Source organism: Artemia franciscana, chromosome 18 (assembly GCF_032884065.1).
Source record: "Artemia franciscana chromosome 18, ASM3288406v1, whole genome shotgun sequence".
Lineage (NCBI taxonomy): Eukaryota > Metazoa > Arthropoda > Branchiopoda > Anostraca > Artemiidae > Artemia > Artemia franciscana.
In genome coordinates, this window is record NC_088880.1 from 25,978,587 (window position 1) to 25,995,668 (window position 17,082).

Consider the following 17,082-nt stretch of genomic DNA (forward strand, 5'->3'; position numbering starts at 1 on the left):
TTATTGTTGTTTCCATATTAAATTGTTAAATGATAACAGGTGTATTATAATTAAAATTAAACATCAATAGTTCAATGTAACTTCTACGTTGACAATCACAAAATACTCATTATTTTAATGGGAAGGATGTGCTTGATAGATTGAAGGCAAATTATCAATATTTGATTTGAGTTTTGTTAGAAATAATCACAAATCTCCTTGTTCTGTGACACTCAATCTGCTTTCTTTTTCAAGATTTGACAAGGGTAAAGCTCAAAAGGATTATCAAGCTTCTCCGCAGTCCAGTATATTTTTTGGGTGTTTCTGTCTACAGCCAAAATATTTGACAACCTCTTTGAAATTTGACCTTAATCCAGGGCCACGTTTAAAACGTTGACACTTCTAGACCCAAGCGTTTTTGTCGCTCCGTTTTTACGAGATTTTCGGGGAATGCCCTAAAAATTTGGGGATAGTGGAGGCGTGAATGCAATTGATGAGCCCAAAAAACTGAAATAGATAGGTGATACCGAGCTCACCGCTGCTTCAGTTTGAATGCTAAGCTTGAGTAGCTCTCTTTGTAGTACCATGTTCTCCACTTCCATCTTATTGAGCAGATTTATGATCCATGGTTGTATTTCCATCGTTAGAATGACTTAAATCTGATTTTGAAGAAATCCTACAGGCTAATTAAATGTTAAACGTACGTTTGAATATCCTCTACAAACTTTTGCAAACTTATATTTTGCTTCATAAACTTGAGTTTCCAAGACACTCTTCTTTTATATTAAGGCTGTCCCCTTGCAAATTTAAGTCATATCGAATGCATGATGTACATTTTTAAATTTATCAATTTGTTTTTAATCTCGTTCTTTACTTTTCAGAAACTCTAAAAATTGATTAAAAAATTGAGTGAATTCTTATATACATACACCTTTTATCAACCGGCGTCCTTCAATATGTAAGGGCAATCATTGTAAGTATTCCTCACACAATTTAATTAGCAAAAGAATACTCAATTTTTTACTTCTTATTTTGATTATTGAATTAATCACACATTGAAGTGATTGGCACAATCTATAACTCTGATTCTTGCTACTTGGTGTTGTCAGGAAATAACACAGTAAATAACGGTTACTATTTTTACGATCAGCAGTTGCTGAGCATCTTAAAATATTAGCTGGCTGCATTGATTGGTGAAGTTAAACATATAAACTTTCATAAGCCCCCTTTTACGAATTATGAACTCCTATTTTAATGTCATGGCAGTGTTGACTTCTGACGAGTCTTGCTTCACCTCTGTGGTACACCTAGATCACTTTAGCAACCATTGCCTTGGCTAGATCAACCACGGACACTTGCATAAACTCAGATTTTGTATTCTTATGAATTTATGATTTTGGTTCTTGGTGAGAGTAGGGGGAGGAAATAAGGTATGAGATAAAAAGGGATATATGTTCCCAGTTTCTTTCAACCTGTATCCAAAAATCCAAAATTTTACTAGATTTCTCTTTACTTTTTATTCAAAAAATCAAATATATTTATTATTATTATTCTACCAACCCCCTTCCCCCTGAATCAAAATATTTTTTTGTGTATCTGGATGTACTTATCGTGCCATTTGTAGCTACTTTAATGGTTTCCTGAGTACCCAAACTACCAATCAGCAGTCCTGATTTCAGGTACATGGTTTACATACATAGTTTAGATATATGTTTAAAATTTTCGAAAAAATTTCGAGAGGGTTCACAACCGATATTCTGAGATAGTGGCATATGGTTGTTCATTCATTTCTAAAGGCACAAGTAGTCTTAAAAAACAAACGGCTTACATAGACATTTATTTTAGCCAAAATTATTGCCTCAGAACAAAGCGGTGGTTTTAGCCACTTTCTGGTGCAAAACATCAATTCTAGCCAAAATAAGTTTAAAATGCTATTGTGTAAAAATTCTGAGACAGTCAATTATTAATAGACTATACGCATATTGAGCCTCGGGTTTCAGAGGCAGCAGTGCCGCAAGGTAGCCTATTGGCTTCTAAAGGTGCAGGTAGTCTTACAACATAAACATCTAACATAGAGATTTATTTTAGCTAAAAAGAATGTCCCTCAACAGAGCGTGTTTTCGGCCATTTTTTGATGTAAAACAACAATTCCAGCCAAACAAACTCCAAAATGCTATTGCGTTAAAATTCTCAGATAGTCAATCGATTTAGAATTATAAAAAAAAACTATAGGCATAGTTAGCCTAGAGTTTCAGAAGCAGTTATGCCGTACAGTGGTGCATTCATTTCTATAGGTGTAAGTAGTCATACAAAATAAACGGTTAACATTTATTTTAGCTAAGAAAACTATTCCACAACAAAGTGGTGTTTTCTGCCATTTTGTGGTGCAAACCAACAATCCAAAATAAATAAGACAAATATGCTACTGCGTGAAATTTCTGAGAGAGTCAATTGAATTAGAATTATCGAAAAACTATACGCATACTGAGCTTTGGGTTTCAGAGGTAATAAGGCCATACGGTGGCATATTCATTTTATAAGGTGCAGGTAGTCTACAAAATAAACGGTGAACATATACATTAATTTTAGCAAAAAATACTGTCCCACAGCAAAGCGTTTTATCAGCCATTTTGTGATGTAAAACAATTCTAGCGAAAAGAATACCAAAATGCTATTGCGTGAAAATTCTGAGATAGTCTATTGATTTCGAATTATCGAATAAACTATACGCATATTGAGCCTCGAGTTTCATAGTCATAATGCCGTACGGTGGCGCATTTGTTTCTAAAGGTGCCAGTAGTCTACAAATAAACGGTTAACACAGACAATTCTTTAGAATATACATAGAAATATACGTAGCTATTTATTTTAGCTAAAAAGGCTGTCCCAGAGCAAAGCGTGTTTTCAGCCATTTTGTGATGTAAAACAACAATTCTACCCAAAAGAATTCCAAAAGTTATTGCGCGAAAATTTTGAGATAGTAAACTGATTTAGAATTATTGAAAAAACTATACGCATATTGAGGCCTCAAGTTTCAGAGGCAGTAATACTGTACAGCTGTGCATTGGTTTTTAAAAGGCGCAGATAGTACTATAAAATAGACAGCTAACATACACATTTATTTTAACGCTTTATATAACTAGATGATTCAGTTGTGGCATAAAAAAGTTGTGTACGCGCTTGGAAAAAATCACATATCTTGGTCCTTCAGCACCTTTAGACCATTATTACTGCTTTAAAATCTTTCTATTGATTTTTACGCTTTGGGAGATTCGATTTGGATTATTTTAGCCTTGCTGTCTATTAACTCCATAAGTTACTCCAGTTGCTTCAAAAAGGGATTCAGATCCTTGTAGATAATGTACTGGCGCTGAAATTTGCCATCTCCTGGTAGAAGTGGTTGCCAGGGGTCCCCCTGTGGAATTGGATCCTATGGGGGCCGGCAGTTTTGAATTCTAGGGGCAGGGTGGAATTGAATGCCATTGCCTCTGCTGACATTGTTTGCTAGGGTTCTCACCTTTCTTTAATTTATGGTTCTTTTTGTTTGTATTTTATAATTTATAACCTTTTTTCACATTTTGTTCTTTCGCTTTTTGTGTTTTAACTGCTTTTATATGTGTTTGAATAATGCTTTTAAGTTGATTTTTGTCAATAAAAGATGTATACACAACAATCAAAAATCTTTAGATTTCTTATTCCAGAATTAATCTTCAATATATTTTACTGGTGCAATTTAAGCATCTTGTAGCCTATGTACATAGGTATACTCGCTTAAGATTGCCTCTAGATTAAGTGCTAAATTCTTTGAAGTAAAGTGGAAAAAAGAGAATTTTGATCCTATATGAAGGTGTACAATATTCTAGCTATAATGATTTTCTGGCTTTTATTTCATCTGTGATAACATCTTCAATTTTCAATAAAGTAAAAGACTCTATTACTAAAAAATGTCTTATGAACAAGCCCTAATATTATCTGATAATATCCTCTAAAGCATTACTTCACATGTTGGTGCATAACAAATGTAAGCAATTTCTGCTAATCCATTTCCCCCTTGCATGTCCATTATTGCCATATGGAAACAAACAAATTATTTAAATGTCTTCAAAGGTGGACAGGGATTTCTCCGTGCTTGCTATAGGTTATCGTGTAGAAAGTATACCAAATTCCTAAACTTGGAAAGGCATTCATAGTCCACCTGTCTAGCGCTCCATTTTATGACAGCCTTATCCCTTTCGAATCCTAATCCGGACGAACATCTTTGGTTATAAATATTCCCTGAGAAAAACACCTTGAAGAAAAAAGAACACCTTGAAAGAAAATGAAACCCTGAAGGAAAATGAAATCCTAAAGAAAAAAATCTTTTAAAGCATTATGTAAACACCTTGAAAGAAAATGAAATTCTGAAAAAATGTAATCCTAAAGAAAATATATCTTAAAGCATCATATACAAGCCCACGTGTGTGTCCCCCTCAGTTTACGACCGGAAATTCCCCGCTTGACTGGCCGACTCTAACAAGTCCTATTACGTAACAGCCAAAAGTAAACAAAACCCATTACGTAATAAGAACCTTCTTTGTGAAATTACTCGCTAGGACCGCCAGTGGAATTGGTTACTAGCGGCCTTGGTGGGGTTGTTGAAAGGACCCTAGCGGAGTTGCTCGCTATGGGTCCCCCGTTGGAATTGGATGCTAGGGCCCTTGTTGGAAAAGATTGCTAGGGGCCTCTCTGAAATTCAATGCAATGGGCCTTGCTGGAAATGGATTCTAGTGCCACCCGGTTGGTAGGTTAGGTTATGGGGCCCAGTGAAATTAGTTGCTAGGGGCAACTTTGGAATTGCTCGCCAGAACCCCGGTTTGATTCGTTGCTTGGAGCCCCTGGTTAGAATTGCTCGCTAGGGCCCTCTCGGAATTGACTGCTAGAATCCCTCAAATGGAAAAGGTTGTTGGGGCCCAGCTGGAATTGCTTGCTAGGGCCCCAGATTAAATTGGTTGCTAGGGGCCTGGTGGATTTGCTCTTTAGGATCCTGCATCTTGAAGGTTCTCCACTAAGAGGCCCTGAAGGTGTTTTTTCTGGCCTTCGTAGGTTTTTTAAGAAAAAACACTCTATGTTGCGTAACAAAAAAACCCGATTACGTAAAAATCAAAGAAATCCTCTTTTGGTGGGCCACTGAAGTATTTTACAAAAAAACATACTTGGAAACTATGATGTAACATCCAAAGAAACTCTGATTTGGCGGGCCTTCGTAGGTTTTCTAATCTTAACAATCAAGAAAATCCTGATTTGGCAGTGCCTCTGAAGATTTTTGAACACTCAAAGAAACTATTATATAACAAAAACCTGCATCATTTAGAAAAATCCCTATTACTTAAGGTGCATCTGCGTCTTACCCTGAGGGGTTCGCAGTTAAACCTTCTTCGTCATCTCAAGTCATTAAAGGCAGAAAATAGTAGTGGTTGTGGGCCCGCTTAAAACTGGAACCCCCTTACTACTTAGATATATCAAAAGAATTGTTTTGTTATGCTGATTCCAAATACATAAGTTTTATTTAGTTTAGTGTTACCCATCAAAGGCTAAGGGTCTGAGAGAATTTGCCTGATTTTTGAAAAAGAGGTGAACTATCCCCTAAAAATCCAAAAATCTTAAGGAAAACACATCATCAGATTCTGTATATAAGAGAACCCTCTAAAGAAGTTTCAAGCTGTTATCTCCAAAAATCTGAAATTTTGTTTTTTTTTTGCCAGAAGAAAGATCACAGATGCGTGTTTATGTGTTTGTATTCTTCCCAGGGTTTGTCGTATCGATTCAGTAGTCCTATTGGGAAAGGGCTCACGGAAACTAGATGTTTTATTGTCCTTTTTAATAGACCAAAGATATTCCAGTGTAACTAAGCCCCATCCCATGCCGCTTTCCCCCCAAAATCGTCCAATTAAAATTTTAACATAACCATTTTGTGTAGCATAGTTGAAAGGCCTAGTAACTATACCTTTGGAGATAATGTGCGCTCTCATAATCCCTGGGGAAAAGTCTTTAAGTTATAAAGTATGCCTATTGTTTACGTATAGTGGGCTATTTGTTATTGGCTAATATGTATATATTTTTTTGGATTTGGGGGGGGGGTATTTCTGCTGGGGAGATTTTCAAGGGGAAAATTTTCCTTGGGGAGGGAAATTTTTGAGGGTTAAATTTCACCAGAAATTTTACCCTAGGGGAATTTGCCACAATTCTTATTCGGAATTCCTTTTATATGTCTTGCTTTTGCTTTGTTGACTCAATTTTGCGCGTGGAGATGTTAAGGGTAATCGTCCGGTAAATTTTCACCAGGATTGAATTGTCTAGAGGATATTTCAGTGGGCGTGGGGGAGTTTTCTGTGGATATGAAGCCAGATTTACAGGCATTAATTAAAAAATGATCAGAAATAAAATTGAAAAAAACAAGTTTATTCAACTGTAAGTAAAGAGCAACACTAAAACTTAAAACGAACAGAGATTATTACGCATGACGGTGGTTGAACCCTCTTCAACACCTCGCTCTTTACGCTAAATTTCGAATTGTGTCCCAATTACTTAAAAACGACACCTGAAACATAAGGGTCGTTTAATTAGAACAATAAGAAGCTTTTTTAAAAGTACCAAAAACTTTAGCGTGAAGAGCTAGGTATTGAGGAAGAGGTAACCTTCGTAATATACGTAATAATCTCTGTTCCTTATAAGTTTTAATGCTGCTCCCTATTTTCGGTTGAAAAAACTTGTTTTTTATTTATTTATTTGTGCTTAGGAACCAATATACCACCGTGTAGCAAGTTCTACTTTGAAGCTGGAATGCTCTGTGCGTAGCTTTTCAGTAGATCTAAATGGAATGTTCCCATTCCGTCCGTTTTCATTTGATAGCATGCATGTTAGGCCGTTCTGTGGCATATTACAGTTCTGTGGCATTAAACGACAGAAATTGGTTGCTCTCAGTAGCATAAAAAGGAAGAAAATAGACAAGTCAGCAAATTAAATGGTAAAATTCCATACGTTTTACATATATGAACTTGGAACCTCTGGTAAACTTAGACGTGCTTTTTTTGATTGTCTAGATTTTCATCAATATATCTTGTTCCTTACAAATAATGCAAATTCTACTAAGCTAGATCAACGCTGTCTTTAATTCTAATGAATTTTATATACTTGAAATCACCTAAAAATGCCATTTGAGGTTTTGATCATGACTAGTTTCCCATTTTAAATAGTTCCATAGCAAATAAAAGCCAAATTACATTATATCAAAAAACTGAATTAGGTTTTCAGCCAAGCACAAAAAACCCTCTAACATGAAAAACGAGACGGGAAGTGAGGTGGGCTATTTATTTCTATTTGTATTAATTTTTAAGAGCCGTTCTCCGTTTTTATTTAAAAGTATTTTCTTTATTTTTGGTTTTGTTGTAAAATTTGAAGGTGTAAATAGAGCATAAATAATGGGTCCACACTCAATAAGGGTCGACGTACCTTCGACTAAGGACATTTTAGCATGGCTTGCTAGTATGTATCAATCCCTAAATGAACTAAAGAATTCAATCACATAGTTTGTGGTGACAAACTGTAGGTAAGGAGGGATTCAGGCGAATACTAACCAAAACTCTACAAAAACGGACTCTTGAACAACAATTAAGACATCAAAAGAATTGGGTTTATATGCTGGTTCAAAATATATAAAATTCTTTCATGCAACCCATCAAAAGCATTGAGGCTGAGAAAAATTTATTTCACTTTGAAAAAGAGGGAGAACCCCCTGAAGTGGACGTGACCTTAGTAAAAATTACACCATTAGATTCAGCATATCAGAGAGCCCTACCGTAGAGGTTCCAAGCTCCTATCCACAAAATGGTGAAATTTTACATCCCCCCCTCTCACAGAAAAATGCAAGAAGATGACGGCAGATTTCTGAGAAGGCCACGGAGTCGTGATTATTTGATTAATTTTTATTGTTTTTTCCCACAGATGATCATATTAAACAAACAGTCACAGAAGATTAAAAAGGGGCTCGTTTGAAAGGAAATTAGAAGTCCTATTGGCCTTTTTAATTAACTAAAAATATATTGCCGCGGGAAAATGACGTTTTCTGCCATGTCACGGCACTAAACTACGATTTTGCCTTAAATAGGACCAACTTTCTATTGATTGAAAATTCTGAAATAGTCAATGTATCTAAAAAAAACAAAACAACTACATGCTGAGTTTGACTCTTTGTCACAGTTCTTCTTTTTAAAACAATAAAAAACTTTAGCATAAAGAGCGGGGCGTTGAGGAGGGACAGTCCCTTTCATATACGGAATAATTTCTGTTCGTTTTAAGCTTTAACGTCGCTTCTCACTTTTAGTTACAAAACTTTTTTTTATTTAATCTTAATTAAGCCTGGGCTTGATTTGAAAAGCAATCAGAAATTAAATAAATAAAAAAAAACAAGTGTTCATACGGAAAGCAAGGGGCAAAATTAAACTTAAAACGAATACAAACTAATTCACATATGAGGGGAACTGCCTCCTCCTCAACTCCTTACTCTTTATTATTTAGATTAAAAAGCTTTTGAAAAGCACTAAGAAACTTAGCGCGAATAGGGAGGAGTTGAGCAGGGACCATCTCTCCACATAAACAGAATGATTTCTGTTTGTCAAAAGTTTTAATGTTGCTCCTTACTTCCAGTTGAAAAACTGTTAAAAAGTCAGAAGAAAAAATTACAACATCAGTCAAATATGCTAGTTAAGAATGGTCTACTATGCTGCGCAGAAATGTGGACCAAACTACATGCAGTCTCCAAGTTGCAAATCTGTATGTATATATATATATATATATATATATATATATATATATATAGTTTATAGGCTCTGAAATACAGAATTAATCCCCTCCATAAGAGTGGGAAGGAGTATAAAAATAGGCAAAAGGACAGTGAACCAGAGTCCCCAAAAACTCCTGAGTAGATATCGTTTGTTCCTGAGCTGTAAAAAATAACCTTTTTCTTATCTCCCTATAGACTTATAATACAGATGAGTCATACGAACCACACATAACTCAAGATTTAGGTGAAGTTGTTAGGGTCAGCATTATAGCACCTACCACATTTAGTGTACGACATGCACTGGAAGCACCATCTCACTATCACCTATACTATCACTTATGATCAAACATAGCATTGGAAGTTTAAGGACATCACGAAGACATGTGCTAATTTTACCAACTTCCAATACAAAATCTCTCTCCGAATCTTCAATTCCATAATCTGTTGGTAAATACAAACTTATTACTACGCACTGGCCTACTTGCACAGCTAAAAACTGTCACTAGAAAAGAAAACACTTAAATTAAGATCGATGCTACATAAAACTTTTGAATTTTAGGAACTTTAATTTAAGGAGCTAAAATTTAAGAAAGTTTCAAAAGCTTTTTTAACAACAGCTTCTTTTTTTTTATCTAATGAATTCTAGTTGTATACCATCTCATAAGGTTTGTTGTCCAAAATTAGAAAGCTGCCGCGTCCAGTTTATTGGATATTTAGACAGGATTTTTTACCCTGTCAAACTTGGGGGTCTGAACAATTTTTAGATTTAGTGGTAATTTAAGCAGCTTTTTGGCTCGTAAACCTTGCTGTTTTGAACTACCAGGCTAATACAATCTAATTTGTATACCGTCTAATAGGGTTTGTTGTCGAAAATTAGAAAGCTGCCACGTCCAGTTTATTAGATATTTAGACAGTACTTTTGACCCTGTCGAACTTGGGTATGAGCAATTTTTAGATTTATTGCCATTGAAGCAGCATTTTGGCTCGTAAAATCTGCTGTTTCGAACTACCAGGCAATAATTATTCAGTATTTTTTTTTCTCAAAATAACCCTGGCAAATGACAAAAAAATAATCAGGCTCTTCTTTTTTCTATTACATTAGAAATGTGTAAATAAAATAGATTTACTGCCCGCCCACATACCACTGCTATTCTGGTATCAGACCACCCCCTGAAAAACTTTCTACAGGCGCCCTTGAGAGATTGACCTACACAAAGGGTGTTCAGGAATTCCTGCTCCCTAAGAATGGTTCGAAGGCACTATTGAAGAAGTTTGAAAAGCTATCGGTTAATAATACTACAATTATTTCAAATTTTAACTCCAAATCTCCTCTAGGAAAAATACTCCCATGTTTCCCAAGAATTAGAACTGTATACACCAAGTTTTCCAGTCTTTGGATTTTTGTTAATTTACAAGAAGGATTATGATCTATTTACTTTAAAAATTGAAAATAATATCAGCCTATCTTTTTTCCAGTGGCACGACTACCGCTTTAAAAAAATCATTAAAATTCTATTAAAAACGTTCAATTTAATTTATGTCCACAGTCGGTCGGGTTGAGCATATTAGGTGGAACATTAAGATATTTGGTGGTATTCGGTTTCACATTCATAGGATACGCTTCTTTTGTTGCCAAGTTTCTTTCTCCAAAGGACGATTTGCTAAACACTTCGAGACCAAATCTCAAATATCCCTATTAAATAAAATAGCAACCCAAAGCTTTTTTCAAACAGTTCGTGGTAACGAACTGTAGTAAGGAGCGACCCGGCTCAATAATAAACGAAACTCTAAAAAACGGAACTTCGATGCTGAAAGATATATCAAAAGAATCAGATTTTTAATATTTAATATGCTGATTTTAAATATATAAGTTTCATCAAATTTAGTCTTTGTCATCAAAAGTTACGAGCCTGAGAAAATTTGCCTTATTTTGGAAAATAGGGGAAACACCCCCTAAAAGTCAAAGAATCTTAACGAAAATCACACTATCGCATTCAGCGTATCAGAGAACCCTATAGCAAAAATTTCAAGCTCCTATCTACAAAAATGTGGAATTTCGTATTTTTTGCCAGAAGACAGATCACGGGTACGTGTTTATTTTTTTTTTTTTCCCAGGGGTCATCGTATCGACCAAGTGTTCCTAGAATCTCGCAAGAGGGCTCATTCTAACGGAAATGAAAAGTTCTAGTGCCCTTTTTAAGTGACCAAAAAAATTGGAGGGCACCTAGGCCCCCTCCCACGCTCATTTTTCCCCAAAGTCAACGAATCCAAATTTTGAGATAGCCATTTTGTTCCGCATAGTCGAAAACCATACTAACTAGTTTTTGGAATGACTCACTTCCCCACAGTCCCTGGGGGAGGGGCTGCAAGTTACAAACTTTGTCCAGTGTTTATATACAGTAATGGTTATTGGGAAGTGTACAGACGTTTTCAGGGGGATTTTTTTTATTTGGGTTGGGGTTGAGGGGAGGGGGCTATGTGGGTGGATCTTCTTCTCTTGGAGGAATATGTCATGGGGGAAGAGAAATTCAATGAAAAGGGCGCAGGATTTTCCAGCATTACTATAAAAAAAAAACAATGAAAAAATAAACACGAAAAAGTTTTTTCAGCTGAAAGTAAGGAGTAGCATTGAAACTTGAAACGAACAGAGATTTTTACTTATATGAGGGGTTCTAAAAATACTTTAGCATAAAGAGAGAGGTATTTAGGAGGAGATAAATACCTTGCTCTTTATGCTAAAGTATTTTTAGTAATTTCAACTATTTATTCTACGGCCTTTCTGATTCAGGGTATTCTTAAAGAATTGGGACAAAACTTAAGATTCAGTGTAAAAGGCGAGGTATTAACGGGGGCACAAGCCCCCTCATATAAATAATAAAAAATAGAAGAATATAAAAGTTTGTTACGTAAGTTAATCCTTAAGTTACCTATATTTTTTACTAATAAAAACGTTCGTTAAAAATTAAAAGTTCTTGTTGCCTTTTTAAGTAACCGAACAATTGGAGGGCAACTAGGCCTCCTTCCCCACCCCTTATTTCTCAAAATCGTCTGATCAAAACTAAGAGAATGCCGTTTAGCCAAAAAAAAAAATTAATATACAAATTTCATTCTAATAATTTATGTGCGGAGAGCCAAACTCAAAAATGCATTAATTCAAAAACGTTCAGAAATTAAATAAAAAAAATAGTTTTTTAAACTGAAAGTAAGGAGCGATATTAAAACCTAAAACGAACAGAAATTACTCCGTATATGAAATGGGTTGTCCTCTCCGCAATCCCTCGCTCTTTACGCTAAAGTTTGACTCTTTGCCACAATTATACTTTTTAAAACAATTAAAAAATTTATCGTAAAGAGCGAGGGATTGCGGAGGGGACAACCCATTTCATATACGGAGTAATTTCTGTTCGTTTTAAGTTTTAATATCGCTCCTTACTTTCAGTTTAAAAAACTATTCTTTTGAATTTAATTTTCAATTAAAAGTCAAGTTTAAAGCTTTTTCACTGTAGAAATTTCTATGTATTTTGAAAATGTGTAATCAATATTTTCAATTTGGAGCTCTTTTTTGTAACATTTCTTTTCCTGAAGGTGCTGGTTGTATTGTTGGTCTTACAAATATGAATCCATGGAGATGGCAGCCCAAACTTTATACTGAAAGGTTTCAGTTCTAATCTTAATTTTGGTTTCTATTTTTGTTGTTTTTATTTCTTGTGCTTCTGCTCACTCTCAGTATACGACGAATATGTTTTTATATAGATTATTTATGACATTTTCTATGAACGTTCTTAGTGAACGTTCACTAAAGGCTCAGGTATCAGGTATTAAGGTGAAGCAATCTATTTAGCACTTAAGGAACTGACTTAAAAAGACAAAAGGAAGGTGAACTATATAGCAATATTCAGCAATAATAAAAATAGCAATAATAATAATAGTAATAATAAAACATAATAATAGCAATAATAACAATTTTCATTCTTTTTTCATGCTCTCAAAAATGATGATCCAACTTGGATCAAGCAACTGCTGTCAGATTTCTTTAAAGCAGCACAGATGGACGTCAATACCCTCTCCGTATGTATTTTTAAGACTTTAGAACATTATAATAACTGAGATGTAAATAGGGGGCAACTTACCCCCATGTAACCCCTAGAAATGCCTAGATGCATATTCTGGATTGCTGCGAAGATACTCTTTTTAAAACTACTTTTACGAAAAAGGTACATTTTAATCAAATCCAAATGGTTGTTTGTAGATAAGAATTAAGACCTTCGTAAAGAGAGCAGTTCCATGACAGCAAAGTTTAATAAACTGTCTACGGAAAAGCTCTCTTATCGACGATCATACACACAATTCCAGCGACGATCATCACAATTCCATCAAACCTTTACTGACACGCTTCCAGACTAACTCTAACTAACAATTTTTCGTGCCTTTGGGTTTTTGTGTTCCTATTTCCGAGGCGTGGAACGGAATTAATTTCATCGAAACCAAAACTATTAGAATTCAAACTGCAACTTGGACTGAATGCAATAAAAATGCAGGATGTAAAAAAGAAGATGCATTATAAGTAGATTTATTGTATAAAACTTAAATTTGGAATTTGTTTACGATAGACTACATCGTGTAAATTATGTGTTGGAACGTTGGAAGTGGTTCGGTGGTAAGCACACTAAATGTTGGCCCAAAAGGAGTCCCTCCCTGGGAACTTCAAAAATGAGCGGCTGAGTGGACTTTTATCTTATTTTTGCCCATTCACTTATCGAATTGAAAAAATTATTTAAACATAAAAAGAGTTTTTAGATGAGTCTTTAGTCAACTGAGATTACCTATTAATTATTTATTTAATTAGTAATTAATTAAACTAAAAAATTAAATTTTGTTTTATTAATTAATTTTTTTATGTTTAATTTACGCTGGTTAGCTTATTCAGTTTAAGATTTGAGATAAGTTTAAAAAAAAAGTTTTTAGAAACAATTTTTCGAAAATTGAGAAACATTACTTAGTTTTTACCCGCTCATTCACGCTACATGCACATACTGACCCCAAGGATTTTCCAGAAAAATAAAAATGGTGGTCATTAAATACGCTTTTATTGGAATTCCACTCCCTCCCTACGAAGAAATGTCTTAATTATGTCAGAACTTCGAAACTTCACACTACAAATTTTCTAAATGAGGCAAAAATAAACATTATTGCCTTTCTCATGGGGAAGAGCCAACACATTTTCTGGAGAGAACAACACAACAAATGAACGCATATTTGAACACTTTTAAAATTATCTTCAATTTGTGTCTAGAAATGGGTGTATTTTTGCTATAAGGTGGCTAGATAATTTATAGGGAACTAGTAGTGCCAAGCAAAGAGAAAATAATTTTTTTCTATGAAAATAAAAAAATAAAAAATGAAATGTTATTTATTCAGGTTTTGAGCAAGAACCAATTCCAAAAAATGTTGCTCTTTAGACATTAGACTAAATGGATGTAATTTCAAGTTGATTTCTTTAAATTGTAAAATCAGTTCGAAGTAACGAAATGTAAATACAATTACCAAAACATTAAGTATATCCTGGCTGTCACAATCGTAGGCTATATATGCAAAATCTCAGAAATCAATTAGAGTATTAAATTAAAATCTTAAAAAAAATTGAGAGAGATGTGAAACTAAATTAAAACACACATTATGTACCCAGATTGTCTAAAGGATGTATATGCAATATCCAAGAGACCGCAAAGCTGCTTACGTTGAAACTTTCAGAGGATTTTGAGAGAGTTCTTAAACGAAGTAAAAGCACACTATGTACATCCAGGTTGTCATCTGCCACATATCAGGAACGGTTCAAAGCGTTAAGTTGAAACTTTCAAGGCATGTCGAGGGGGCTCTTGAACTCAACCAGAACATTGTGTGCATCCTCGTTGTCAAAAGGCGCAACTGCAATATTTAAGGTTTGGATAAGGCTATTAATTTGAAGCTGTCAGGACATACTGAACTAAATAAAAACACATTGTGCGCTTCCAGGTGATCAACAGCGCGTATTTGCAGCATCTCAAGCACGGCTAAGGGCATACATTAACAGCTTAAGAGACTCAGCTGAAAACATTGGGGGATTATTAGATGGGAAGACAGAGTATATTCAAATCTTGACCTAGGGGGACCGAGGGGGAGCTTTGCAAATGATTTCTTTGGTTGATATGCAATAGGGGTTTTTTGTTATGCAAATGTTACCCAATGGAGAGTGTTACTTACTTAAAAATATTTCAGGAGATCTCCAAAATCAGAATTTCTTTGGCTATTACATCATAGAGATTGGGTGTTACATAATAGAGTGTTTTTTCTTGAGAGCCAAGAGGGCAAGCAAAAAGCTTCAGGGGCCCCCTCAAGTAAGGACATAACCCCCGATTCGTCATCATTCCAATATTTTCATGCTTGACACACAGAGCCATTTCGTGTCAGCAAACAAGAGATTTTTCCACCATTTTCTATTACCAGAACAGTTATAGACACTAGATATCATGAAAAGAGAAATCACCAATGCTACAGCACAAACACACAAAAAAAAAAAAAAAAAAAAAAAAAAAAAAAAAAAAAAAAAAAAAAAAAAAAGGAGACAGAAGGAGAAAAGGAAGACTGTTTTCCTAAATTAGTGATTAATATAGACCAGCACTTGAATGAGGCCTTAACCCTACTCATCCATACAATCACATAGGTCAAACAGCATAGCCACACACAATCAACCATAAAGAATAATCCATGGACAGGCAGTCATGTCGTCAATAAGTATAAGTCGTCATTTACCAAACCATAGAAAAAATAATATAGACAAATAATTCAGAGGCAACACCCAACATAAGGGCTCATCAGGAGAATACACTGGCCTATATAGGGTTTCGCCACTCTAAATTCTCTACCCAGCACAGTGTTGTGGCTACCACAGAATATCCATGGCATCCCCGCGTCAGGTATCACCCCCAAAATACATGTATATGAAAAAAACAGCAAATGTAAAACAACCAAGTAAAACCAAAACAAGCTTAACCTGTTAATATATCCCTCCCTTTAGCAACAATAGGTAAACTAAATTGGTTTTCATGGAACAAAGGCTTGTTGGTAAATAAAAGGTACTCCGTTATTTCCGAGAAAAAGAAGTGCCATGTAATTCTTTAAACGGGAACCAAGTAATAATCTATTGTCCCGGGGGAGAGGGGTTATATAAAGGGTATTGAATGAACTTTCCTATCAGGCTTACATAAGGTTTGGACGTACAACAAGGATTTTTAAAAATGAATGCTGCCAGAAATTTAAGAAAAATTTGATTTCTGCTTATTTGCTGGTGAGTCTCTTTCTATATACCCCCTACCAAAAAATGCGGTGCGCATATCCAAATTTAGCCAACTATATATTCAGTTCGCATTCAGCAGTCAATAAATAAACTTGTCTGACTACTTTTGGCCGGATACAACGGTTGCTATGCCATGTTGTAGACTTGTGTGAATAATAGCGGGAAAATTGCTTAAATTAATTGTTACAATATAATCTTGGGTACAAAGGAGTGAGCTCTGTGTTCGAGCTAGTTCCTGAGGAATCGTGATGTGGGTGTTAGCCGTACTCTTTTAACAGTTTATGCAAATTGCACGCTGTAAACTAGCATGGGTAAAAAATAAGTTTTTGCAAAGGTAGGTGACACATTGTTTTGATAAAGTCAGGATGGGAAAGGAAGCTAGACCCAAACGTAACCGGAAAGAAGCTGAGTTATCGGATCCGGTTATGAATTCTACTAGTAATTCGGATACGAGTGTTAATGCGGACTGCCAGAAAATGATTCAGAGAATATCATTAAAATTTTGGAAATGGTTCAATCTATAAATGTGAACATGGAAATCCCAAAGCAAAATGTACTTGAAATTCAGAACGATTTGAGTACAGTTAAAAGTCGTGTTATGTTGCTAGAAAATAAAAGTAATGCAACAGACAATGAAATTGCAACAGTCAAATTGGAATTTCTTGCTCTGCAAAGTATTGTAAAAGCCCAGTCACAGCTGATTAAGAAATGCAATGAGGAAATGAATGTGGTTGTGTCCCAGTCTCTTGTTCATAAAAATCGGGACAAGTTGCATAATTTGCTGTTTTGGAGCCTTAATGATGTACCCTTGAATGAGGCTGCTTCTCGGGTTTCTGAGATGATTGTAGCTGGTTTGTCACTCCCACCTGACAAGTTTCCACCATTCACTGTGGTTCACTGTTCCAAGAATTTTGTTAAAATTAGGGTGGACAGTGTCCAGGCAAGTTTCTTG